This window comes from Phascolarctos cinereus, unplaced genomic scaffold, assembly GCF_003287225.1.
Source record: "Phascolarctos cinereus isolate Bilbo 61053 unplaced genomic scaffold, phaCin_HiC Scaffold_3;HRSCAF=262, whole genome shotgun sequence".
Taxonomy (NCBI): Eukaryota; Metazoa; Chordata; class Mammalia; order Diprotodontia; family Phascolarctidae; genus Phascolarctos; species Phascolarctos cinereus.
The window spans coordinates 53,607,985-53,632,830 of NW_027555736.1; the positions used below are offsets into that span (position 1 = coordinate 53,607,985).

The following is a 24,846-nucleotide window of genomic DNA, read 5'->3' on the forward strand; positions in this document are numbered from 1 at the left end:
AAATTTTATTGATCTTTTTTTTTTATCACCTCCTTTATGCCTCCTCATTGACCCTCACAGAGGCCCATTTATTATAACAAAGGCCTTTTTTTCAAGAGGAAGAGGTGAACAAGTAGTTATTAAGCACCTACCATATGCCAAGCACTATGCTAGGTGCTGGTAATAGAAAATAATGAATGAAGCAATACTTGAAAGAAGCTAAGAAGGCCTGTCTGGAACACAGAGTTCATGAAGGAGACAAATACATCAAGGAATAAGCTTGGGAAGGCATGTGGAACCAGGTTGTGAAACCTTTGAAATGCCAAGTTGGAGTTTGTATTTAATCTTAAAGGTGAGGGGAGTGGCTAGAATCTCTGGAAAAGAGGAGGGGCATGGGCAGGCCTGTATTATAGGACTGCTGCTTTGGCAGCTGCTTGAAGTAGGGATTGGAGAGGAGAGAAATGACTTGCCCAAGGTTATACACATCAAAAATAACAGACTTTGGTTACTAATCTGCACAATAGTGAGTTTCTCCCTGGGGGTGCCAAGCACAGATGAAATCACAAGTTCAGACCTAAAATAAAGATAATTTTATAACAATGGCAAATCTTGGGCTATTTTCATATTTTGAAAGTAATTACCCCCTTCACATAAAATAACATGTAAATTCATGTCTGAGTCTTACTAAAGGGATGATTTTCGGTTCACATGTAAAAACAAGCAGAAATAGAAATTTGGTGTGTAATTCCTACTCCCAAAATGTGGCCTTCACTGTGCAAATATTGATAGGGGAAGGGTGCTGCATTCAAAAGGGAAAGATAACAGGAAGGAAGACCTGAAGATCTTCTTAAAATAATTCACATTAAACTATGTTTAGTAAGTCATTTGGAATTACCATTTTTTTGATTATTAATGCCTGGGTTGTAAAGGAATAGGGGATCCCCAGACTGAGGGGAACTAGAGAAAAGGGAGTTTATCAGTGCCCTGAAACTAAGGGCAAAGTACTACCACTTATGCTGAGGACTTTCTACTTTCCCCCCTTCCAAGATTGTTTTAATGAGATTCCCTTTCCTGTGAGATTTAATCTGTTCTTAGAGGGGGAGATGGTAGTACTGTATTTTGGAGGTTCTTGTCTGTCAGCTGGAATGAGTGCAGGGTCCCATGGGAATCCTGCCAGATTCTTGGTGTCAGCTTATACCTGCCAGGGAGCCTGAGAGCTATGCAGAGGTGCCAGTCATCTCTCTTGGAAACTGAAGCAAGTTTCCAGTTGCACCCCACCACATTCAACAGCAACACCTTGCTGGTGATGATATAGGAGGAGCCCACGTACTGCTCTAGAAGGGAGCTGGCAGCTCTCAATAGAACAGGCATTTAAACAAGTAGGAAAAATGATGGTCCCAAGTCCCGGACATTCTGCAAACTCATTCGCTGAGTGACTGACACAGGCTAGGAGGTAGAAAGGAAACTCTGGTATGATTAACCAGGGCATCAGGGAGGGAAAAAATGAGAAGGGACCTTCTGTAAAAGCCTAATTCATTGGGAGAGTTTTGTGTGCCTGACAGCAGCCCTTCTGCAAGGTGAATTCTTTCATAAAGGGCCTCATTCACAGTCTGCCAAGACATCCATGACCTATTCTCGAATTCACACAAAAATTAAAAGAAAAACAACAGCCTGGCTAATTTAGCGACTTGCAAGATGCAGCTGGTGCTACTGTTTGCACAAAAATTGGCCTGCTCCTTCCCACCCCCACCCCCACCAGTCCAATTGCCTATACCTCCCCACCCCCAACCTTTTGGATATGTTTTTCTTAGTTATTTTGTATCCTACAGCACCAGCATGATTGTGACAACTGACTGACTAAGCTGGCACTGTGGGATACAGAATAACAAAGGCGTAATGTATCAGGATGGCAAGGGACTGGGGCCTGTGTGGGAAATGAACACAGAACAGCAAGAGGGTTGGCCAAGCCCAGCAGCGAGATCAGCTGAGAGATTTGGAACATTTAAAAATAATAATGATTTTAGTACAAACTAAATGAAAGGCTTCTGCAGGCCAGGATGCATTTCCTCTTAGTATCCTGGTGGGTTGACCGCTTTGCACCTGCCAGGCAGAGAGCTCTTTGGAGTCAAGACTTGGTGGTCTCACTGGGCTGTTCTCTCTCCTTGAATGGTCTCAGATAACAAAGTCCTGTTTGTGACAATCACCTTCGAGTACCTTTCAGCAAATATCATGTTTAGGATCACTTTTTCCAGGCACTTCCTTGGGGAGGATATGCAGCACCTTCTGTTTGACCGTCAAACAGCTGTGTTTCCTGCCCAGTAGGAGATCTGGCCTTCTGGGTGCTACTTTCAGCTCCACAACAGACTTTCTCATAAGCTGCTCTGGGGTATAAAGACAGGCAGTTCTGCACTGCTTTACTCCTTATGGTGGTCACCCATGAATGGCAGCTCAGCCTGCCTACTTGTCTTTACAGCAAGGGCTGTGTTGATACTGAATGAATGTGTACTGGCTGCTTTGGGAGGGGGAAAGGGCAGAGGGCATGTGCTTCAATTACATGGCTTATTTTGTCTGCCTCTTTACAAACTCATCTTGTGTGGAGCTGGGCCCATAGCTGGCAACTTCTGTGGCTTTTAAACTTACTTAGCAGCTGCCTGACTGCCCTATCAACAAGCTTGGTAGGGCCAAATTCAGTTGTACTCAAAACTGACCGGCCATGAGCCCAATATCCCAATATACACATAAACTGACATGTAGTCTGTCAGCCAAATCCAACCCCCCACTCTTCCCCACCTTTACTCAGGATTTGACTTTTTCTTAAATGACTCTAAAGGTAAATAAGTGGGCTGTGGTGCTCACCGGGGCCAGATCTTAGTGAAGTTGACCTTAGTGAAGGTCAGTAATTATGACCATAGTCTTTCATTGTCCTGTCCCCATCGAGGCTTCACCCTGCAGAGCATGAAGCCTCTCCTGTTATTATCCATGTTGTCAAAGGGAGGCAGATGTAGCCTAGAGAGAGCAGCCCTAAGATCTGCTAGTGGTCTGGAGAAAGAAGTAAATGCAATATCCACTTGTTCATAAACAAATTCCAGTCTGATCATTTTGCCAAGATCAGGGAATAGGGTTTAGAAGCTGCAGAAAAGGATTTGTTTGGACCCTGGGCAGAACTCTCTCCTCTTAAGAATTGACAACTTGATATGCCCAAAGGAAACAGCAGAGGGAAACTTGAACCTAGAAAAAAAGTCAACTAATAATGAAGGGAGAGTTAATTACTTGGAAGCTAACAAGGCCAAGTTGAGATATTCAAATGGCTCTAGCTTCTATTCTCTCCTTTTAGGTGAAAACCCAGCAGGGCTCTAGCTAGATTCTTAGATGCATGTACAGTTCCCAGATTATAGCAGCTTTTATTCACTTGGAGAAACTGATCCCCACTCATTTTCAGCCCCACTCTTTTCCTCAAGAGTAGTTTTTAGCACAGTATTATTATAGTTAGTGTTAAAAAAAAAAAGTAACGAAGAGGGAACTAGAGCTAATGTTGATGACAGATTTACATAATATCCCCAAGTCCCAAAGCCCAACATTTCTTAGAATTAGAACTCAGGACATGGGCAAATTCAGCTACAATACTTACAGTAAAGATAGATATAGGTATAATTGTTTTTACCAAGATGTCTCTAGCCTTCCCTGAAAATTGCCGTCCATTTACTATGCATATATTTTATATGTACCAAGTTATTTACATGGTATCTCCCCAACTAGAAAGTATGCTCCCCCCCCAGATACAGCATATATCCAACAACTTGTAAACTAGCTAAAATTTTACACAGCTCAACAGTGATATCTAAAAATTGCAAATGAATACTAGCTACCCATTGATGAGCACAGTATACAGCAAAACAGAAAAATCACTGGATATGGGACCAAAGGACCTGTTTAAAACTTGCCTCTATTACATACTATCTGTATGACCTTGGAGAGATCACTTAACCACTCTAAGCCTCAGTTTCATCATCCTTAAAATGAAGGGCTAGATGGATTCTTAAGTCTTAGGCAGGTGAATGGTACAGTGGATAGAACCGTGGTCCTAGAGTCAGCAAGACCTAGGTTCAAATCCAGCCTCAGCCACTTACTAGCTGTGGGACCCTGGGCAAGTCACTTAAACTCTTCCAACCTCAGATCCCTCATCTGTAAAATGGGATAATAAAAACACCTACTTTGCAAGGTTGTGTTGAGGATCAATTGAGATAGTATTTGTTAAAGTGCTTAGAATAGTGCTTGCTACGTGCTAAAAAGTATAAAAATGGTCATTTCCTTCCCTTATGCCCCTTCTAGCTTTATGATCCTATGACTTGTAAAACCTCTCATTAGCACATTGAGAAAATTAAAATGGAAAAAGTAGTTAAACCTGACCAAATATAGCTAGAGAAGACTCAATGAAGGTGAAAAGGTTTGGGGACGTTGAGGATTCAATTCTTTTAAAAAATGAGAGTAAAAGATACCAATTTTTTAAAAAATCCACAGTCATTATTATTTCCAAAAAAGGTACACCTGTGAGTATATGTCAGTTAGTCAACAGTCAATAAACATTTACATCGGGCACTATGCTAAGTGCTAGAGATACAAAGAGGCAAAAGACAGCCTCTGCCTTCCAACTAGCTCACAACATAATGAGGGAGACAACATACAAACAAGCTATCTACAGGATAATCAACTGAGGGAAGGCACTAGAATTAAGAGGGACTGGGAAGGGATGCCTACGGAAGGTAGGATTTCATCTGGGACTTGAAGGAAAGCCAGGGAAGCCGAGAAGTGGAGATGAAGGGGGGGGGGGATTCTAGGCACAAGGGACTGCCAGTAAAAATGTCCCAAGTCTAGAGAGGGAGTGTCTTTTTGGGGAACAGCAAGCAAGAAGACCAGTGTCACTGGATCGAAGAGTATGTAGGGGAGTGTGAGGTAGAAGGAGACTAGAAAGTTGGGGGGGGTGGGAGCGGGGCATGGGATCAATATGATTAGACAGGAATATAGTCATGTGGATTCAGAACTGGTTCCACAGCCAGCTTCAAGGAAGACTTGTGAATGGTTCATGTCAGTATGGCAGGAGCCTTCCACTGGAGCACATCAGGGATCTGTTGGCTCTGGACTGTTGAAAATCTTTATCAATGACTTCAGTAAAGGCATGGATGGTGTGCTCATCAAATCTGAAGATCATACCAAGCTGGGACGAATAGGTAACATAAAGAATCTAACACAGAAGCAGGATCAAAAGGATCTTGTCAAACTTGAGTATGGTGCTGAATCTAAAAAAATAAAACTCAACAGGGATAAACGTAAAGTCTTGCACCTAGATGCAAAAGCATCCTCTCCACTGGTCAATTCACTTAACCCTCTTATTCTTAGTTTCATCATCTCTAAAATGGGGATAATAATAGCACCTACACCACAGAGTTATTGTGTCTACCAAATGAGGTAACACATAAGCACACGTAAAGCCCTCAGTAACTATTATCTACTACTATAGGAAGCACTTAGTAAATGCTTATTGAATGAGCAAATCCCTTAAAAGAGCTTGACTATCCATATAACACAGACTAAATGAGTGGAGAATGCCTATTGTCCAGAGTATAGTTTGCACCTGGAGAGGGATTCCATAGAGCTGGTCGTCTGGGAGTGAGCAGAGATCAGAACGGGAGGAAGTGAGTAGGTTGGATTTCGTTTGGGAAATAGTGCAGAGTTTTCAGTGACCCTGAGTGTCTCTTTTTTTTTGGGGGGGGAGAATCAGACATATTATTTATTGGTATTGGGAGCTCCTGATAACAAACTCCCTCTCCTAGTGCAGGTCAGCATTCACTCTGCAATCTAGAGTTTCGGAGTGCTCTGCGGCACTCTGACTTGCTCGGGGTTGTATGTCCAAGAGGGAGCAGAGGTGGGAAGTAAAACCAAGTACTGAAAACTTTCCATCCACTGCAGGTCCTGAGTTGTGCCAACAATGAATCCTCTGTATTTTATGTTGCCTCTCTCCCTAAAAAACAAAAACGTATCCCTTTAACACTGATATTCTTTTAGTAATTCTAGTTGGTTGCAATCATGGACTATTATAGTCTCTGAGGAATCAAAATAGCAAGTTCACTCAAAGGGCAATGCATGAGACATATAAGATGACTGTAGCATATTACCAGTGATGATTTTTTTGTGGACAAAATGGCATCAAAGATATCAATGAGTTGTATAACTAGGAAAAAAAGGACTGCCTATGTATCTAGATCAAGGAGCTTCAGATGCATTGTAATAATGCATCTCCTGATACAGTAATACCTGTGTAATTTTTTTTAAAGTGAGAGGCTTAAATAATTTTTAAATAAATTCAAACTTCTGTTTTATCAAATATGATTTCTAATAATTATCACTTATTAATAACTTAAGTTTCTTTGTAATCAACCTTCTATTTAGTCATTTTTGCTTTTCCTTCACTGCCATTTCTGGCTTCCTTTTCCAACTTGGTAGTAATTTCCAGTGAAGAAGTTCCTCAGCATGTGGAGTGAACAGAAGCTTTGTGGAATAACAGTTCTCTAATTTTTTGGTCTTAGGACCTCCTTACAGCTTTTGTTTATGTGAGGTATGCCTATCAATATTTACCATATCAGATATTAAAATGGATAAAATTTAAAAATATTTATTCATTTAAAACATCAATAATAAATTGATTATATGTTGGCATGTAAATAACATATTTTTATGAAAAAGAGATTTTCCAAAACAAAGAAATTAGTGAGAAATGGCATTATTTTACATATTTTTTTTTACACAACTCTTTAATGTCTGGCTTAATAGAAGACAGCTGGATTCTCATATATGCTTCTGCATTCAATCTGTTGTGATATGTTGTTTTGGTTGAAGTATATGAAGAAAATCTGGCCTCACACAAATATGTAGTTGGAAAAGGGAGGACTGTTTTAAATAGGCAAATAATATCTTGGTATTATTATGAAAATTGTTTTGACCTTTCGGACTTCCTGAAAGGGTTTTGGGAAGGGGGGCAAGGGTCTATGGACCACACTATGAGAACTACTGTTGGGGGACATATAAGAGAACAAAAAAGGACAAGAAGATGAGAAGGACATGCAATGGTGGAAGAAGCATTCACATGGATCAGATCACAGAACCAATGAAGTACTGCAGTAACTAACTCAGAGTGTTTAAGACATTGAGGGAGACAGGAATATTCACTGGTAGAGAGTGCATCAATTTTGATAAGTTCACAGAACTTTGAAGTGTTTTTATGTGTTTATATACACACTGTGTATGTATAATCATGTATACACACACATTTCTATTTCCACTGAGTACCAAACAAGAGGAAATCAGGTTAGATATAATGAAAACAATTTTAAAAATAGATTTTTATTTATTTTGTTTTTAACATCACCTAGATTTTTCTTTGTATTCTTCCTCCCCAACTCCATCTGAAAGAGCTATCTCTTATAACAAAGTTTATTTTAAAAGAGAAAATTACCAAAACAAACACATCAAAAACAAATTCTGATGTCATCTCTAATGTTCTGAATCTGTGGACCCCCCACCTCTCAAAGCAGGGCAGTGTGTGTGTGGGGGGGTGGATTTTGTCGAAGACAGTTTAATAGTGATGAAGTAAAGGTAAGTAGGTAACCTACCCCTTCTTACTAAGGGATGAGATAAGGGATAAGAGTGAATTGTCAATATAATAGATAGATGCTCAAGTTTTCTCAGAGACAAGTTTAATTTGTTACCAAATACTAGTTGCCCATAGGTTCTTTTGATTGAGTTGTCCTATGCCAAACAGGCTTCTGCAATCCTAAAAAAAAAAGAAAGAAAGAAAAAGAAAAGAAAAAAAGTTTTCCTAGAGCTATAATGATTCCTAACTAGTTTTCAGACTCATGTCATCTTCCCATCCCTTTCTGTTAAACATGAGTAGTTTCTCCCACCTGCTGCCAATGAATTTTTCTTTAGATATGGGGAAAGGGTGAGGATCTAATACATCCTTTATCTAGAGAGAGTTACAAATTCATCATATTGATTGAATGATAAAGCAGCTATGTGGTACAGTAAATTGAGTGTTAGACTTGAAGTCAGAGAGACCCGACTTCAGATTATCTTAGACACTTCCGTGTGACCCTGGGCAAGTCACTTAACCTTTCTCAGTTTCCTCATCTGTAAAATGGAGATAGTAATAGCACTTATCTGCTAAGGCTGACATAAAGATCAAATGAGATAGCATATAGAAAAGACTTGGCAGACCTGAAAGTGCTACATGTAAATGCCATTATGATTATTATTGATTGGTCATTTCAAAAAAAATAACAGCCTTCAATGACTTTTCCCTGAGAACTGGAATGACCAGTCATTTTGGTGACTTTGCTAGCTGACAGAATTAAGTAACCATACCATTTTGACTTGTTACAGACATAGCCTTGTGGTTAAAGAGATTAAATTCAACGTGGAACTTAGACAAGAGTTTTGGACAAAATACCTTTGAATAACCAGTTGAATCAAGGATGATTGTGTTCTCTAGCATGGCCACCGTGCTGAGCACTGTTAAACACCAATCTAAAGATAGGCCCCCTGGCTTCTTATAAGGATCTTATGGACTATTTGTGCCCAACCTGTGGTAGAGCCTTCTGAGCTCGAACTGGCATGATCAGCCACAGCCAACGTATTGTACACTGACTCTGACATTGTGATGTCATTTTGGTCCTCTTCAAGAACGAAGAGCAAACAACAATTTGGCCACTCTAGTGACTGATTTTCTATTTAGGGAGATGGCAAACTGTGGATTTGTTAATGCTGCAATATTTATCAGATAGTTGTTTGCCTAACATACCCCAAAGCAAATAAATCTAAACAGAAAAGATCAAATCATCACCATTTCCTCAGACGACTATTTCATTTTCTTCAATGCATTCTGTTTACTACCACTATAATACAACACCTACAGCCAGATGAGAACTGACTTCAGCGCCCCTTGATTTTGTAGTGTGGGTACTTGTTCCACCGACAGCAACTCCAGTGTGATTAAAATGGTCTTTGAGAGTCACTGTGGCCAAAGAAGTCATCATCCTGACGCCAATCTGCTAATGAGTGGCTTTGAACTTAGCTGGGCCGGTCCCTTGAATAACGAATCATCCTTGAGTGCAAAACCAGAAAGAAGACTTTTCAAGTTGGTAGGATATACCAGAGCTTGCGCAACATTGGCCTTTAAAAACCTAGTGGTCATTTTTATGCCAGAGTGAGGTATCAGAGTAGAAAAAGAAATTTTCCATTAAGTGGGTTGAGTAACCCAAGCTACAGACCTTCTATCAAGAATACAAAGGGAGCAGACTCAGAATAGAATGGGCTTCTGGTCTCAATCTTGGGTGAGGGGAGGTCTTCAGATAACTTATAGGTCTTGAACCATATTTTAGTTTTTTATTCAAATGAACACATGCTATTTTGAGGTTTCATATGCTAACTTCCTAATTATGTTGTTCAGCTCAGCAAAAGAGCTGAGATACAGCTGATAAGCAAGGGGCTCTACAAATAAAGTACCAGCACAGGCATGTCTTTTAGATTGTTTTCTTATCTGCTGAGCCAGTGAAGACATTTTTAAAGGGCACCTAACCCTGAGTTTGGGACAAAGTAACATTCTTTTTCCTTGCCACACCCCTGATGGAAGAACATTGTAACAAACAGAGGAAATACAAGGTGAAAAGGTGAAAAGAATCATCCTATGTTCATATCTAGATGAAGAGCAATGGTACATTTATGCTAATACAGTCCATTCTCTCTAAGGTGTCTATTTGCTCTTGATGCACTAGTTATCCATGCAGATAACTCATTAGTGATAATGAATGTTAGATGCACATAGGTTCCTGCAAATCAATGGACAAAAACATCCTAAACTTGGATTTGCGGGGGGGGGGGGGGGGGGGGTTGTTTTGTTTTTGGTTGCTTCTTTAACATGCTTTAGCTTGAAATTTACAGATGTTAGGATTTATCATTTTGTCTTTAATTAAGATACTTTTATTGACAAATAAAATTCAGTCTGGGCAGGGGGAAATAATTCACAAAGTAAACTGTATCCAAGAAATCCGGAAGAGAAGGAGGAAGGAAATACAATGTTAAGGCTGCTTTGGTGACCTCTTGTAGTATTAAACATTCCAGCACCTGCACTATGAAAAAAAAAAAACCTCCCAACAACCTTGTAAATACCTTTGTCTTTGAAATATCTAAATGAACTAGCTGGAGTTATGAACTAATAGCTTGTAACACTTCACCTTAAGCAAAATACTAGAGATATGAAATAAAAGGAGTTGGGAGCAAATATCTGAGGGCATCAAACCTATTTGTTTTTATCACTTCAGTAACTCAAAAGTAGTTAAGCAGCTTGTTAAGCTTTTCCACAATGTTTTGTTTTCCAGACAGCTCTTGAATACCAAGTCTCAATCTAGAGGTTTTTTTTTTTAAACCAGTAACCAAGTAATAAACTGCCTATGAAGGGAAGGGGGGGAGGTTTATAATGGAAATTGTGACAACATTGAGTATAGTATTACAGCTCTTACACCACCTCCTCCCTCTTTCTTACACACCCTCACTCTTCTCACTCTTAAGATTTCCCCCCCTCTTTTGTAACACCTTTCTCATCTTGCTTGGTAGTATGGAAGAAATAACATTTTAAAAGTAAAAAATAAGACTCTTTAAAAGGTAAATAGTGTATGTAGTATGTGTTCTGCCTTTGATAGTGCCTTGCTTTTCTCTCTCCTGAGGGTTTGAGAGGTAAGATTAAGTTTCTTATATTCTATGAAGCCAAATAATACTGCAGATACTTAATAAAGACAATTTAGTCACGAACTGATAAAACAATCAGGTTTTTTCGATACCAGAATTTGTGATCTTTTTGAGAACATGAAAACCTAACAAAGGCCAACTAGAGATCTGATGCATTTTCCTCACCATCTCGTCCACAACATCTAGACCACCACACCGACTAGAGATTCACCGTTACATACTAGCTTCAACTTCGGTCTTCAATCAACAGGTGGCATTTCATCTACACAACCTTTCTTAACTCCCCCCACCACTCCCCTTTTCATTAACCCCATCCTGATGATGCTTACTCAAGACTTGACCAAACTTCTGTAAAAGACATAGTTTGGGAGGGAGGGGGAGAAAACCTTTTCTGATTTTCGTGTTTTCCCCTCCCAGGAGGCAGTCCCATTCCTGAGAGCACCTGGGAAAAATCAGTGCCGGAGTGAGATTCTCGAAATAGTAAAGGCGGGCCAGGAAGAAGAGGGAAGTAATGTGGGCACAGTGGAGAATGACCTTTTACCAGTTGTCACAGAGCACCTTATTCCCTTCATTGTGTGCAAGGCTTCAAGTTTACGTGAGGGAGACCATAGCAAACCTCGACTTCTTAACCGGCCTCCTTGCAGGTCCCGGATTGGACAGAAAACTAAGGGCATAAAGGGGCCCTACAGCTGCACAGTTCACCCCAAGCCCAGTCAGATCAGCCTTTCCCCCTCAACGGTGCCCCTTCGGTAAAGCTCATTCCAAACTGAGAGCATCTGGAGCGGAGGTGGGGCGGGAAGGGGAGAAGGGCTCCCCAGCCTCTAACAATCCCAAGAATAACAGGGCCAGAGTCCTTGGGTTGGAGTTGGGGGCGTGTGTGTTGGGTGGGGGGGGTGTCTCCTTCCAGCCCCACATTAATTTGCACCGCCCCCCCTTCCCCGCAGGAGATGCCGCCGGGGCGCCCTTTCCGCAGTTGCTACATGTCATTGCTCCCTCCCCCGCCTGTCAAAGCAGACCCGGCGCCCCAGCTCCCCCGGCGCCCCCAAATGCCCGTAGCTCCCCCCTCCGAAGTTTTGGGCGCGAGGGCCGCTGGGGGTGGGTGGGGACGGCGTCTGTCACAGCCCTGGCCCGGCCGATCAGCACGTTCACCTCTCTCTCGGTGGCTCCGGGTGTCCGCATCCTCCCGCTGGCACCAGCCACCCTCCCTCTCCTTCCCTCCCTCCTTCCCCTCCCCCCGCAGGCCGGCCCAGCTCCCCGAGGCACAGGAGTGAGCGGAGCCCCCAGGGCGGGGAGGAGCGGCCGCAGGTACCCCGGGGCGGGCGGGGACGGGGAACGGGGCGGGCGGGGTCCGGGCTGCGCCCCCAGCCCAGCCGGGCGGGGGGAGCGGGGCTGGGCGGCGCTGCCTCGGGCTCTGTGCGCTGCAGCCCGAAGCCGAGGAGCAGGAGGAGCAGGAGGAGGAGGAAAAGGAGGAGGAGGAGGAGGAGGCGGCGGCGGATCCCGGGTGGGGGGAGTGCAGCGCTGCGGACCCGGGCGACTGGTAAAGGACGAGGCGGAGGCTGAGGAAGGAAGCAGGGAGACCCCGGCTACAGCAACAAAGGGCAGCGAGCGATTGGCCGGGGCCGGAGGCGAGGTCAGCTGGGGGCTGGGGTGGCCAGAGCCCGCGATGGCGATTGCACGTGCTTGCAGACACGGGCGAGCGCCGAGCTGGAGGTGCACGCCCGGAGGGGTAGGGGGGCGCGTCCCCTCGGGAGGGGACGTGGAGAGGGTAGTTACACCGCTCCGCCACAGCCCGGGGATAGCAGCTGAGAGGGTGTGTGTGTCGGGGGAAGGATGCGAGCCCATAGGCGGGCGAGTGATCGCCCAGGACCGGAGGGGGGACTGAAGGGGGGGGTGGCGAGTGTAGAAGGGGGCGGGTTGGAGCGCTCCGGAAGGCACGCCCGTCCGCGCGTTCCACCGCAGAAGCTGGCGCCCGAGAACCTCGAATTTTAACTTCTCGTCCCCGCCCGCGCGCGCGCGCCCGCCCGCACCCACCCCTAAATCCTGCGGCCGCCGCCAGCGATCAGCTCTCACACAAACTTTAGCTGCGGGCTAGGGGGATTGTAGGCGAGCTGGAGGGGGTAGGGTGTGTGTGGGGGAAATGGGGAGGTAATGGTGATTGACGTTTCCAGCAGCCAATGAGGTCAAGCACTCCTCCTAAGAGCTGGCCTAATCTGTTTCTAGCGTTAGAGGGGGCGGGGAGATGGAGGCGGAGGTAGTGCAGTGGCTGGGCAAAAAAGAGAGGTTCGGCCAATAGGTGCGGGCAAGAGTGGCCCAAGCATGCTGCTGATTGGTGGTGGCAGCGGATCCTCCCTGGGGGCGGTGCCCAAGGGGGGGAGACGATGGGTCGAAGGGCGTGCCTATGCGGAGAACAGATGACCGGCAGGAGCCTGCCCCAATGGGCTGCAGGTTGTTTAGTGGGCGGGTGATGGACAGCCAGAGAGGCCAACGAGTGGCCTCGGGAGTCAATGGTATTGTCCAATGGAGCGGCAGCGGGGCGGGGCGGTGGCGCGGGTTTAATGAGACTCCATTGGGCTGTAATCAGTGTCATGTCGGATTCATGTCAACGACAACAACAGGGGGACACAAAATGGCGGCGGCTTAGCTCCTACCCCTGGCGGCGTCGGCTACGGTGGCGGCAGCAGTGGCACTTCCCTCAGGCAGCAGCCGCGGCTTCTTCCTCAGGCAGGGGCAGCGCCCCCGGCAGGCGTGGTGGTGGTGGCGCCAGCAGGCGGCCAGGTCTGTCGCCCGCCCCCCACTCCAGCGCGCCCCCAGGGGGAGGAGACTGGGGGGGAGGGAGAGGGCACGCGATGCCCCTCCCACAGGCCCCTGCGCGAGGGTCACCGCGGGGCCGCTTGAGGTCAGGCTGTCCCCGAGCGTGACGGTAGGGGGCGGGTGGACCGGGCGGGAGAGGCCCCGCCCTCTTGCACGAGCCTCAGGGGCGGGGTGTGAACTTCGGGGGGCGGGGCGAGCCCCTCTGAAGGGCGGGGCGAGAGCAAGGGGGCGGGGTTGTGGAGTCCGGGAATCTGGAGCTCCTGTCTTGAGAGGGTTTTTTGAAGAGGAGCGTGATGGGGTGTTTGGGGGGGACACTCCACACAGGCTGGGAGTGGGGGCTAGGAATGTATGTGTGTAGGGGTGTTATGTGAGAGATGCTTATTACTCTGCCAGGTCGTTTCTAGCCAGATTACCCCAGGGCTGTGTGGGGAAATATTCGAAAAGATTTAAAGACAAAGGATGGGGAGGGACTGGTGCAGGCGAGTTAGCTGGATGCATTAAAGATTCTGGTGGGGAGCAGGATGGCAATAATAATATTAAATCACAATAATTATAGCACTGGCATTGTTTACTGCATTAAGGTTTGCAAAGCGCTTTGCATTTGGTCCTCGAAACCACCCTGTTGAGGGAGGTGTTCTTATTATACCCACTTTACAGGTGAGGGAATGGAGACTGAGATAAGTGAAGGGATGTATCCAGGGTCACACAGCCACTAAGTAGTGTCTGAGGCAGGAGACAGACACCCTACCCAACGGCTGCCACCTAGCTGCCTACAGTTAAGAATGATAGCATCCCGAGGAAAGAATGCTTCTGGAACTCTGGGTGGGAATGACAACTGAATGGGAATCGATGTTAGCCAGGAATGGATTGACTCCCTAGTTAGATTGTGAAGTCATTGAAGGCAGGGACTGTTTCATTTTTGTCTGAATATCTCCCCACCTCTAGCATAAGAAGATGCTTAGTAAGGTCTTATTGGTTGATTGTTTGCTTTCAGACGTTAAGCAGGTCCTAGATCAGAGATCTAGAAGGGGCTGTTCTTGGAATCCTTCTTTCTGTAACCGAGGAAACTAAGTCCGAGAGAATTTTAAGTAACTTGTCCAGGGTCACACTGGCAGTAAGTGGCTGGAATTAGAACCTGTTGTTAATCTCTCTGAGCTTCCGTTTTCTTATCTAAAATAAAGATAATAGTACTTGATTGCTGAACTTAAATTACCGAGTAAATGTTATTGTAAAGGTAGCTGTTATCGTCAAGACCGAGTTCTTGTGATGAAACTGAAGCCGTAGAGCCAAGGAGGGGCATACCAAAAAGATGTGCATCTACTGGAATGGGAGAGTCAGATGGGATGGTGAGAGTTGTCCTGGGCTGAGGTTGTGTTTTAGATGGAATGGGTTAGGGCACATGAAGTTTTTCTACATTGTAGCTGGTAACATAGGGAGACATAGAAGTTAGATCTGAGAGACTTTAACAAACATTTAAGTCCTTAGCCACTCTGCGGCTAGAGAAACAGTAGAGGAGGCAATATGGATTTTCTGACTATTCCCTTAACTAACTTGTTTGATTTTGCAAAAGTCAGTTCAGATTGCTGTTATAATTTCTTCCTCTGGTTTGCTCTAGGAGAGGGTAAGATTCCTTCCACTATTCTACACTGTTGTGTGTGTGTTTTTTAATTACAATACATTTTCCTTCAAAACATGTAGAGGAAGTGGACAGGCTGAGTGTGTCTTGGTGGAAAAAGCAGAGATGCAGAGCAGAAAAAATGGATATGTGCATCCTGGAAGAGAGACAGGATAGGGTAAGCAAGCCAGATTTGCTAGAGGGGATGATTTAGTTCTGTGGAGAGCAAAGGGTAAGAGTTGAGAGAATATGGTTTTTATGAATAGGATAAAGAAGGATGGACACTGCAGCTCGGTGTAGTGGATAGAGGGCCAGGGAGCTAAATCCTGCCCTTGGACACTGAGTAACTCTGTGACCCAGGGCCCAGTTGCCTCCGTATCTCTGGCCTGAGTTTCCTCATCTGTAAAATGAAGCAATTGGACTCATATCTGCTAAGGCCTCTTCCACCTCTCAATCTAGGATCCTGGGTCTTGATGGTAATAATAATAGTTCATAAATACATAGTACTTTAAAGCTTATAAAGTGCTTTACACCCCTTCTCATTCGATCCTCACCACTGATAACCTGACCCTGTGATAACAAGCACTGTGGTTTTCATTATCCTCCTCTGTACGGATGAGGGACCCAAAGCTGAGAGAGTTCAAGAGAATGACCCAGGGTCACACAGTCTGTCAACAAACATGTATTAAGCACTTACCGTGTGAAAGACCCAGCACCAAGCACAGAGAATACCAGGATGAGCATAAAACTTCCCCTGCTGCAAGAGAGGAAGGCATTCAAGTGAGGGAGACAACATGTAAATAAATAAATCCACATCGCGCAAGAGAAGCAGCATTTGAATCTGGGTCTTCCAGACTCCAAGGGTAATGACAGTTTAGCTGCTATTTAGTGTCACTTATGTATATGACTTGAGGAAGAATGGAGCATTGGTGATTAGATTGGAGAAGACATCATTTATGAGGTTCCTTCTGTGCTGATCTCTGGGCTGTAACACATGTGTAATATGGCTCTTGATGGGCTTACAGCATAACAACAGAGTCCTGAGCCTGTGTGTATGTTAGGGGCAGGGAGATAACAGTATAGACACGAATGATATAAAGTTGAACGTTTTAATTGTGCAAAAGAGGCATAAGCCAAAAGGATGGGAAAGATAATTTCTGAAGTGAGGCAAAGGGAGGCATTGGACTGGGAAAGGCCATATGGGAAAGGAAGTGATACGGGAGCCGGGTCTTAAAAAATGGTAAGATTTCAACAGAGGAAGAGTCACAAAGAATGGAGAAGGTGCAGTGTGTCTCAGAGGCATTGCCCAGTCCAGTTCTGCAGGATCATACAGTTCATAGAGAGGAATGATCCAAGATTAGGCTAGGAAGATAGGATTGTGGGAATGGAGTTTTACTGTGTGGTAGCTACAGATATGTGAATTGTAGCAAATGAAAGCGTGTCTTGAAGTTTGTATGTGGGGATGAGATGATTGGTGAGTAGGTGGACAACTCAGGGTAAAAATGTTGGCAAACATATTAGGGTAACTCTGACGGCTCATGAATCTACATTAAGTGAGCTAGAAGCAGCATGATTTAGTGGATTGTACACAGAATTTAGTTACAGTAAGGAAGATTTGGGTTTGAATTATACCTCAGACACTCATTTGCTGTGGGATCTTGGACAAGTCGCTTAGTTTCTCTGGGCCTCAGTTTTCTCATTGGTATAGTGAAAGGAGGTGGACTTGAAATTTAAGACCTTATGAAAAGAGTAGGAGGGAGATTGATAGTGGGGGATTACATGTTGTTGCAGTGTTTGGGGATGGGGAATTAGATTAATAGCTCTCTAATTTTTAAAGGAACTTCCTCTTCCCTCTCCTTTATCCTATATCATTCTTCTGGGGGAAGAGGGACAGCATCTTCATATTTTAAAGAACAGTTAACGTCTTTGTCCATTAAAAAAATGAGAAGAGTATTATTAATATCATCAGACCAGGAATTTTTGCTAATAAACCAAAATTTGCATTTGAGGGTGAAGATTCATACAGCAGTGTTTTTCTCTCTCTAAAGTCACCCAGTTCACACACACCTTGTGATGTAAACATGAGAAAGTAAAAGGTGTCCCAGAGGAGGTGTTCCTCACAGGAGGGGCAGGGTTGGAAGAGATAGTCCATATTCAATATGGGGACATTTCCCCTTCCCATTGATGCACTTCAGATGTCACCTGTCTTTCATATAGCAATGAGAAGAAGTACCTAACTAGGGTGGGTGTGCATCTGTGGCAGCTGTTTTAAGGGATCTGTCGAGATTACTGTGATAAATCCAAGGCTATCCAGCAATAAGAGTTTTTTTTTAATTGCCCTTTTTTGGCAAGAAAAAAATAATCCTGTGAAACCTTTTTGAAGTGAATGAAGAGATAATGGTCAAACCTATAAATAACCAGTCTGCTCAAAAAGTAGTAAATGATAATGTTCAGGTTTAGGGGTGTTAGAAGCCCAAAATAAGTGACATGTGAGTCCTGCGCTAATGAATTTGACCCAAGCCTTCTTTCACCCAAAGACAAGGTTTATTAAAGATCCACCATATTGGCCAGACTCTTAAGGAATCTGAAAATTTGTGATGCTGGTATTGACAAGCGGGTTATATTTAATCTGAGCCCTGGACCAGATTGAATCTCAGCACCTTAATGGAGACAAGATGGACCTTATATACAGAAAGACTGTGAGAGGTATCTAGGAGTGGCCAAGTAGTTTGGGATGACTGTGAAGAGGAGTCTAGGGAGGATCTGGATGGGAGAGGTCAGTAAGCTGGAGTGATTGTGAGGTAACTGAGAAGGACCTGGAGCTAGACCACATGGCCAAGGGAGAATGGGGTCTAGATGGTATCTAAGGTGGGAAGGTAACAGACAATGAAGAGCTGGGTAGGTCAAAGGTAACAGAATTAGGAGATTGGGTGTAGCCACAGTGAAAGGCCAGTTGAGGGGATTTACTGGGATGATACCACAGTGGAGCTAGAGACTTACTTGACCAAGTAGGAAAATTCAAGGAAGGGGTTTCCAGAGCCTGTACCCTATCATCCCCCCTCAAACAAATGGAACCCAAATTCTTTTGGGGTAAGGGACAAAGATCTTGGCTTGGGCCCATTCGCCCTCAATAGCCTAGGGGAAGTATGATTAATTTTTTTTTAAAGTTTGCATTTCTGTAAAACCTTTGAAGTGGTTTATCTTCTAATAGTAGTAGTCTTGTAGGAGACGCAGTGTCATGTGTAATTGTGAATGGCCAATCAATCAGCAAGCAGCTGCCTACTATGTGTCACGCATCATGCCTCACACTGAAGCATACAAAGTTATAAGTGAAACCTATCCTGTCATATGAAACGATATGTACACATATAGGTTAACATGAAATATATACAAAATAATCATAAGACAAATTTGTTATTGAGGAGACACTAGCAGTGAGGGGATCAGTAATGTCTCCTGAGACCCTCCTACAGCAGGGAATATTTTTACTTTTCTTTTCTCCATTCAGTTTCCTCAATCCTGATTCTTCTTCAGCCCTTGAAGAGTCAGGTGTTGTCTGCTCTTGCCTTTTAAAGTGATGGTGGGCTATATTAAAAGGAATTCTTGTAAAAAGAAAAATCATACTTTGCAGCTCACCTGTAGTTATATACACTGTCTTCTCATTCATTTGATTTCTTTTGAACTTTGTATCAGATTTTTTTTTAGAATCTTTCTCTTAATGTATACACCAATGATAATTTTGTAGCCTTGTTTCTAGTATGAATTATAACTCAGCAAATCCAATGAGCATTTATTAAGTACCTGCTATATGCAAGACACCATACTAGGTTCTGGGAATAAAAAGGTTTTTTTAAAAAATGAACAGTTCCTACTCTGGATTTTTAGGGTCATAAGTCTAAAGCTGGAATTTGTTGTTCAGTTGTTTCAGTCGTGTTCAACTTTTTGTGACCCCATTTGGGGTTTTCTTGGCAAAGGTACTAGAGTGGTTTGCCATTTCCTTCTCCACCTCATTTTACAGAGGAGGAACTGAGGCCAAATGAGATTAAGTGACATGCCTATCATCCCAGTTAGTAAGTGTCTGAGGCTAGATTTGAACTCAGGAAAGAGGAGTCTTCCTGACTCCACACTTGGCACTCTATCCATTGCACTCCCAAACTGGAATAGCCCTTTAGAATTCATCTGGTCCAATCTCTCATTTTACAGATGAGGAAACAGAGGCCCAGAAATGTTTAGTGATGTCTCCAAGATCTCACAGGTGGTAAGTGTCTGAATCAAGAAATTGAAGACAGGTGCTCTTAACTACAGACTTAATATTCTTTCTGCTATATTAAGCTGCCTCTTTACTAAAGAACTCAATATTCTGCTGGGCTTTCAGTATACAACATGAATCAAAACTAAGCGAAAGATAGTTTCAGGAAGTAGAGAACACCAAAGAGTTGGAAAATAGAAATGGCTTTGGCTGTCTTGGAGGTGGCATCTGAGCTCAAAGAGTCTTTGGAGATTGTAAGATGTGAAGGTGAGAATGGACTGGAGCAGACAGGGAGAATAATAGGAGGCTATTGGAATTTCCCTGCTAAGAGATAACAAGGGTCTAAAAGGGGGAGACGTATGCATGAATGGAAAGAAGGCAATGTGGAGGTAGACTTGGCAGTTGATTGGATGTGGGATGGTTAAGGGAATGGAAGACTTGAGAATGTGAAGGAGATGGAAGAGGTTGTGAATTTGGATCATTGGAAGGGTAGTAGTATCCTAAACAGAAATAAGGAAATTAGGAATTTTAATGCTAATAGTTGTTGAAATCATATATTATGAGTGGTATTATCTTTTTTCTTCCCAACTCTTAGAGACACCTAATTTGTTTTTTCTTTATTTCTGAAGATACTATATTGAAAATAGCAACTAGTCACAAATTAGAAATGATAAATATTTTCAGAATCATCTCTTTAGAAATTTAGATGTTGGTGTAGCTTGTTTCTTTTGTTCTGATTGTCAAGTACTAGCTAATCACACGATGGAGCAGATAATTTCACCTTTCCAAAACAATATGCTTTATGCTTAGGTGATTATTTCTAAAGTGGAAGTGCTTAGTAGGAATATCATCCTTGCTAATCATGTACCTAGTCTCAAATGACTTTTCAGCTTGTCTCTAAAATACTGTTTTAGAAGGGATCTTATCTTAACAAGATTCATAGAAACATGATTACATTTTAGAGATCAAAATTTGTGAACATTTAAACACAGGGATGATTAACAATCCAAAGACAGGAAAGTGGTAGAAAGGAGAACTCAGTTCAAATCAGTTGAATTGCAATCATTTCATAATGGACAGTTACCTCTCTCAACCTGAATTTCTCCATTTGTAAAATTGGGGTAATTTTTGTACTATCTACCTTGAAGATTAATTGTATGAGTGTCAACCTTAAAGCAGTATATAAAAGTGAGTTATTAATTCATAGATATCATCAGAAGTATGATGGACACAAACTGGCTGTGTGACTCTGCACAAGTCATCAAGCATCTCGATGCCCCAGTTAACTCTCTGAAACCAGAAATTTTTAGAGTATATGCTAACCTGCATTGGTAGAAGGAGGCAGACTGTCAGTCGATAAACTTTTTTCAAGTGTCTGTTCTGTGATTAGCTAAGTGCTAGGAATCCAAAGGAAGGCAGAAGACAGCCCCTGCTCTCCAGGAGCTCATGATCTGGTGAGGGAGGAGAGCATGCAAACGATGATGTACAAACAAGCATCTGCCAGATGAACTGGAAATAAGCAACAGAACTTAGTTCCTTGCGTCAATAAAATGACAAGCCAAAAAAAGAATCACCAGTACATTTATGAATATCACTCCTAATTTAGGCTATCTAAAATCATCTTTGCTAGGGATTATAGAAATTGTAAGATTATTGATGGTTTGGTTTTGTTTGTTGAAATAGATTCACACAATTATGGTTTAATGACATAACAAGGAAATTGTCAATTAAAAAACATTTCATAATAAAATTAAACTCCCAATTTACATAATATTGTATCTTAGCTGAAGTATTTTTCATGGTAGTTTAGGTTTAAAATTGGTAAGGAAGTTGTATTAGCATGTGACTTCAAAAACTTCAGCATGAATAGTGATAAAATTGCTATTTTTAAAAAATTCTCTGCTCTGAAAAGATTTTGAATCAAATTTACTTTTTAAGCATAAAACTGTGTTGTGGTCGAATTGCTGAGAGACTGATGGCTACTGCCTAGTTTTCCTACCTACAAATTTTCTCTTCCTCATTCCATACTGCAAACCCTTGCCAGGCTTATCTTCCTAAAACAGTATTTTTCATGGTTGCTTTAGGATACTTTCATTGTATCACTCCCCTGCTCAAGAAATGGCAGTAGCTTTTTACCACACATCAGGTCCAAACTCTTCAAACGTATCTACCTTTATTTTTAGCTACACTCCCTAAATATAAGCGAAATATAATAATGTCATCTTTCTAGAGAGTTTTATACATTTATAGAGAGCTCTGTAGTTTATTTTCAGATATAATTTATTTGATTCTCAGGGCAGGAGGTGATCACACAGATATGAAAACTGGGATTCAGAGAAGTTTATATGAAGTCTCCATAGCAGTGTATCTGGTAGAGTGGAAACTTGAACCCAGGTCTTCTGAGTCTTGGTTTAGCAATCTTTCTAATACAACGTACTGCTTTCTTTCCTGTTCGCATCTTAAACCTGCCACCAAAGACACCTTGCTGCAATATCCTTGGCCAGCCCTTTTCTAAGTTCTGCTTCCTGTAAGAATTTCATGACTTCATGAGGGAATCCTTTCATTTTTAGTGTCACATATTTTTTTGTAAGTCACCCAGCCTTGGGTTCCTGGTCTGCAGGACACTAGGTCAGAAATAACATCCACCTTATTCAATTCATCAAGCATTTATTAAGGTCTTACTGTTAGCTACTGGGTACAACACTGAGGTAAAAACAAAAATAGTCCCTGTCCTCAAGGAGCTTACATTCTATCATGAAGAAACAACAGATATATAGAAAGTTAAATTAAGTAAGATGTAGCACATGGGGGTTGGGGGAACCAAGACAGGCTTCCTGTGGGGCGGGCCACTTGAGCTGGACTCTGAAGAAAATTAAGAATTCATTGTATGAGGTGAGATAAGGATGGGGTGCATTTCCAGGTTGGGGGACAACTTGTACAAAGAAATAGCAACAGGAAATAAAACAGCAAAAAGTCCAGTTTGGCTACACCATGGAGTGTGTGGAGAGCAATGTGAAATAAAACCAGAAAGGGAGACTAATGCCAGCTTGCTGGTGAAGAAAATTAAAAGTCACAGGTTAGTTTCTATTTGATTGTAGAGGCAAGAAGAAGCCACTGGTCTTTTCTTAAGGAGAAGAGTGACATAGTCAGATCTATGCTGTAGGAATATCAATTTGGCAGCTATGTGGAGGATTGGATTGGAGGGAGGAGAGAGTTGAGGTAGGGAAGCCAATTGAGAGGCTGTTGCAATAGCCAGATGAAAGATGATGAGGGCCAGAATTAGGGTGAGTGGCCATATGAGTAAAGAGAAAGGGACTGATGGGAAATAGATTGTGGAGATAGAAAAAGAAGAGCTGGCAGCTAATTAGCTGTGAAGGGTAAGGGAGGAGAGAAGGGTTTAGAATAAAGTCTTAACCAAGAGTTGATGAACTTGTTTTTTAAAAAAACTTTTAATAACTATTTCAGAATAATTATTTTCCTTTGTAATCCTATGTATTTCATGCATTTAAAAACGTTATTTTGAGAAGGGTTTCACTATACTGCCAAAGGGCTCCGTGACAAAAAAAGGTTAAGAACCCCTAGGCTAGGATGGCTGTGAGGTTGTATCTATGTGTGTTAGGAAGGGATGCTGCTATCCTCATCAGAAACAGGGAATTTAGGAAGAGGAGAGTGTTGAGGGCAATGATAAGTTCAGTTTTAGACATGTTGATTTTGAGTTGGAAGAGTCCCGTAGGCAGTTGGTGATGTGGAATGGGAGTTGGGCAAAGATAAGGGGAGAAAGAGCGACAGAGACAGGAGAGAGAGAGGGATTCAGGGGGGGGGGGAGAAACAGGAGAAGGAGAGAAAGAGAAAGATTAGGAAGAGAGAGGGTCATGGAGAGGGGGAAAAGGGAAAGGATAGAGAGGAGGGGAGGAAAGGAGATGACACTGAGTCTGTGTCTAGGGCAGTAGCTCTGGGGTACACACACATAAGAAGGTGAGATAAGTAGGAATATGCAGGAAAGGGAGCTGAGCAAGAGCAGCCAGACTGGGAAGAGAACCAGAAGTATCTTGAAAACCCAGGGATGAGATAGAAGTGGGTCAGCAATGTCACATGTTGCAGAGGAGTCCATGAGGAGGAATATTGAGAAAAGACATTAATTGCATTTGGCAATTAAGAGGTCACTGGTGGCATTTAGGCAGAGCAGTTTCAGTTGAGTGAGGCAGTTGGGAGCCAGGATGCAAGGAGCTGAAATGTGAGAAGGGAGGAAATGGCATGAGTTTGTGACATAGGATTGTAGTTTGAGGAATTCAGAGAGTCAGGTGAAGGTTTTATAAGGATGGAAGATGTTTACAAGCAGTAGGGAAGGAGCCAGTGGTAAGGAGAGATTAAAAACCATTCTTGGCCTTTTTTTTTAAAATAATTTGGAACACAGTACTCTAGAGTAAAAAAAACATCTTGTTTCCTCATCCTATCACTTACCTTAATGGAAATATTAGAAAAAAAATTTTGTTTTTACATTCTATGTTTAACTGGAAACCTCATGGGTTATTTTAATAGATTGTTACCAAGACTATTTGCTATTACAATCAGCATCGCTATGTTAAGATAGACATTACTTTGTGTGTTTGAACTATTAATTTCAATTCACATAAAAGTAAAAATTGATACATAAAATTACATACAATAATGTAAAATGATTTAAGTAGATAAAAGATGAGGCTTTTAAAATGACAAGGATGTCGCCAAGACAACTTTTCAAAGTTATTAATAATGCCATATTTAAAATGCTAAAATAATTGAAGGAATCATTAGCCAGTTGTGAAATTTTATAATGTGATTGACATTTAAATGTTGTCTTACCATTAATTCTTAATCATCCAAAGTAAAGGGGGACAAAATAGATAATTTAAATTCATAAATAATTTTTTAAAGAATGATAAGGTCTTATTTTCTATCAATAAAATACACGAGTAACCAAAGTATCTAATTTTAGTTCCATTTACTTTCTTGATTTATTCTGCAAATCTTCTCAAACAATTCGTAACTTTATTAGCCCTCAGTGTAGAAAGTGTTATACTTCCTATAAGGTGCTGGAGTAGTTGTGATTTAGAAAATGAAGGGGGTCTGGAGATTGCTTCTTACTTACCTTCTACAGGTCTTACTCCCCTCTCCCATCTCCAGGCTTAGTTCTCGTCTAGTTGTTTCATGTATCTTTTTGCTTTTTGTCTCCTCAGATGGCAGACTTCTTGAGGACAGACTATTTCTTGGTTTTATATCTCCCACTAAGAAGGAGCTCAAGAAATGCTTATTGGTTGATCAGTATCTTCTAATTTACTTCTCTGACCTTTTAAGACCAGAAGTCTTTAAGGGGAAGTAGCTTGTAAGGGAGGATATGAAAGTTAATTGGTTCACTATT

The 24,846-nt window shown here is 42.5% G+C and overlaps 1 protein-coding gene and 1 long non-coding RNA gene across 9 annotated transcripts in view; one reads left to right on the forward strand and one right to left on the reverse strand.

The window, feature by feature from the left end:
- LOC110221467 (uncharacterized) overlaps window positions 1-13,511 on the reverse strand; it is a 78,180-nt gene extending 64,669 nt beyond the window's left edge. The window contains exon 1 of the long non-coding RNA XR_013485190.1: window positions 13,422-13,511. This is a non-coding gene — a long non-coding RNA (uncharacterized LOC110221467). The remainder of the gene's footprint in view (window positions 1-13,421) is intronic.
- Window positions 11,795-24,846, forward strand: part of KAT6B (lysine acetyltransferase 6B) — a 223,576-nt gene continuing 210,524 nt past the window's right edge. For 6 of the 8 annotated variants that reach the window (XM_078150856.1, XM_021006117.2, XM_021006119.2 and 3 more), the window contains exon 1: window positions 13,460-13,548. The gene's annotated coding sequence lies outside the window, so the exon portion shown is untranslated. Of the gene's footprint in view, window positions 12,079-12,315; window positions 12,404-13,459; window positions 13,549-24,846 lie in introns of those variants that run through there. The other 2 variants (XM_078150858.1, XM_078150857.1) reach the window with 2 other exon arrangements.